The sequence below is a fragment of the Chrysochloris asiatica genome, unplaced genomic scaffold, assembly GCF_000296735.1.
Source record: "Chrysochloris asiatica unplaced genomic scaffold, ChrAsi1.0 scaffold00079, whole genome shotgun sequence".
Lineage (NCBI taxonomy): Eukaryota > Metazoa > Chordata > Mammalia > Afrosoricida > Chrysochloridae > Chrysochloris > Chrysochloris asiatica.
Genome location: NW_006408597.1, coordinates 11,332,718 through 11,336,013, shown reverse-complemented (window position 1 = coordinate 11,336,013; position 3,296 = coordinate 11,332,718). Strand labels below are relative to the sequence as shown.

The 3,296-nt window shown below is 37.2% G+C and overlaps 1 protein-coding gene and 1 pseudogene across 1 annotated transcript in view; one reads left to right on the top strand and one right to left on the bottom strand.

Annotated features, from left to right (window-relative positions):
- EXD2 (exonuclease 3'-5' domain containing 2) overlaps positions 1-3,296 on the bottom strand; it is a 120,809-nt gene that overhangs the window by 87,109 nt on the left and 30,404 nt on the right. The window lies entirely within an intron of this gene.
- Positions 459-1,412, top strand: LOC102832757 (annotated as a pseudogene).

The window sequence follows — 3,296 nt, the reverse complement described above, 5'->3', positions numbered from 1 at the left end:
TCTATGGCACTTAACAAATATACAGTTTCTGGTTTATGCTTAAGATCCAGTGTATTACAATCAGTGTTTTCCCACTAGGAATCCAAGGATCTCTAATACTGCCAGAAGAACAAGCAAATCTGTGTTGAAAGAAGGAGCCAGGTTGCTCCTTAGAAGGCAGGATGGCCAGAATTAGCTCTCATACTTCAGACATATTATCAGGAGGGACCAGCCCTTGGAAAAGAATATCATGATCGGTAAAGTGGAGGGTCAGCAAAAAAAAAGGGAAAACCCCCAATGAGATAGATTGGCAGAGTGGCAGCAACAATAGGCTCAAGCATAGCAATGGTTATGAGATTGGTGTAGGACCAAGCAATGATTCATTCTGTTATGCTGTACTGACTGGACAGCACCTAACAACAACAACAATTTCAATAGGTACCCAATTAATTTATGGTGAATGCACAATTAAAAGAAAAATGCTTCTAACAGAGTCAATGTAACCTAAGAATAAGGTAATCTATACACTTTGTTGCTCATTTTCACCCTTTTGCTTTCTAAAGTCTTTTTCCCTTGATATCACTTACTATTAATGAAAACAATAGACTGCTTGGCTTACCAATGTTGCAATTATTAAAAAGAGAGAAAACATCTTTGTTTCATTAGCATTATTTAACCAAACAGCCACTAGTTTTTGGATTAGTCAATTCATACAAAAAAAGGCTTAATCTACATGTACATTTATAAATTATACACATGTAGTACTGTACTAATTTATTACATATATTGTCAATTGTACACAAAAGTACAACTTTGTAATGAAAGGTGCCTTCAATCATTATAGATGAAATTTCTCATACTTTTTCCTGTACTTCAGTGGTTCATTTAGACAGAATAGACTTGGAAATCCTCCTTTCTATGGGTCAATAAATAATCTATTTTGCTTCAGAAGCTGATAAAACATTTTTTAAAGGCCTGTGGTTCTTCAAATAACCCTGAGCAGGCAGCAAGAATAAATGATCTGGCTTGAAAGCAACCATGCTGTAGTAGCAATTAGCGAGAAGACAAGGACTCCTTAGAGCCAAGGCTTTCTTGGATGTGCAGAAAAGGCTAAACCTTAATGTATACTGCTGGCTGACAATCCAGAGTGCTAAACAGCCATACAGCCTTCCAGTTGGATGCCATCCTTTTGAAAAAGAGTGGATAGAATGTGCTCATGGAATTAGTGGTATCTGGGCAGGAAAACAGTATAAGATAGTCTGATGATTTTTCAGAATGTTTGCTTCATCAGAAAACAATTGAAATGCATGACCATGATCAAACAGCAGCAGGAAACGCTGATAATGGAAGGGAAGTACATGCCTCCACCTCACCACACTGGCAAGGAGGAGCCCACATTGTCAGCCAAACACCTGCTAACAGCTGGAGGCTGATTCTCATGTTCTGTCTTCTCCACTGGAAAGATTGTGTACTGAAAACTTCATGAAAGTATCTAAAATTAAAAGATACTTTATTCCAATAATAAAAAAATTTAAATAAATGATCTGAGACCTAGTCTTTGAAATAAAGGTGTATGTATCAGTTAAGTTTCAACCATGGCTTTGAAATCAGAAAACACTTGCAGTGTTCAAGCAACAGACAGACTGAAGACCCAATGTGGCTGGAAAGGAGGAGAAGAAGGGTGAAAAGATAATGGAAGGAGACAAAACCAGAGATATTAAGTGATGCCAGAACATATAAGTCCTTGTAACTAAGATGTCTAGATTGTATTCTTAGCAATGGAAGTGGCAGGCTCTAATTTTTGCTTTTACCATTCATCTTCACTACACTTGTTCTTTGCACCAGTTATACAAGGAGTCCTAGGGTTGGGCTGTAGGATAAATACTACTAATCACAAGGTCAGAGGTTCAAACCCACCAGCTGATCCTTGGAAACCCTACATAATAGCCAGTTTCTAGGTGAGGACAGGCAGGAGTCAGAGAGGGCTAGAACGGTATATTAACATCTTCACTCCTATCCTCTCAGCAGACAGGCAAGAACAGCTTCTAAGCAGGTGTTATTCAGTTTCCATGTATTTGACTTTATGTACTTGATCTTCCTATTGTTGATTTCTAATTTTATAGCATTGTGATCTGAGAAAATGCTTTGTAGTATTTTGCTGTTTTTATATTTTAAACTTATTGAGACTTTCTTTGTGGCCTAACACTTGATCTATTCTAGAGAATGTTCCATGTACACTGGAAAAGAACTCTGTAACTATACTTTTCACTCCCTTCACGTTGTAGTTGTCTTGATCATAGACTGACATCCCATATCCCCTATTTTCAGTCTTGTAGTTTTGTTCTTCTCTGAACTCTTACATATATGAAATGTTCTAATTTTGCCATCATATTTGATGGACAACTTTGCTGGGTATGGTTCTTGGTTGGCAGTTTTTTCCTATCAGAGTTTTCTATATGTCTCCCATTGTCTTTTTGCCAGCATGGTTTCTGCAGAGAAATCAGAGATTAATATTAGTGGGTTTCCTTTGTAGGTAACATTTCATTTTTCCCTAGGTGCTTTCAGGATTTGTTCCTTGTCTTTGATTTTGGAGAGTTTGATTATATGCCCTGGTGATTTTCTTTTGCAGTCTATCCTGCCTGGGGTTTGTTCAGCTTCTTGAATGCTTATTTTCTTCCAGTATCTCTTCTTTTTTTGTGGTTTTCTTTGTTTCTTCCTGTTCTGGAATTCCAATCAGCTGTAGGTTACTCCTCTTCATGTTGTCCCAACATGAATCAGGCTTTCTTCAGATTTTTCCATCTTTTTTTCTGATTGGTCTTCGATCTTACAAGTATTGAGATATTTATCTTCAAGCTTTCTAATTCATGTTTCCATTAATTCAATTCTTGTCTTTGCCCTGTCAGTGTATTGTCCAGTTTTAATACTTTACTATTGATCATCCAGACCTCTGTGTGGCAGTTTTGTATTGTCCCCAATTGTTCCTTTAGCACCTTTCTGAATTCTTCCTTGTTTTACTCAACCTTTCTATGATACATTTGAATGTACCTCAATATTTCTCCTGAATTATTTTTCAGGTAGTTCCAGTGCCTTTTCTTACTCAAAAGCATTTTCTAGTTCTTCCTCTTGGTTGCTTATTTGAGTTACTCTGTCTTGTTTCTGCATGTGAACATAATTTTTTTGCTGCTTTTTAGGTACTGTATGGTGTATGGCAAATCTGCGGCACAGGAACTTTTTAAAGTATTGAAGAGCAGAGATGTCAGCTTGAGGACTAAGGTGCGCCTGACCCAAGCCATGGTATTTTCAATAACCTCATATGG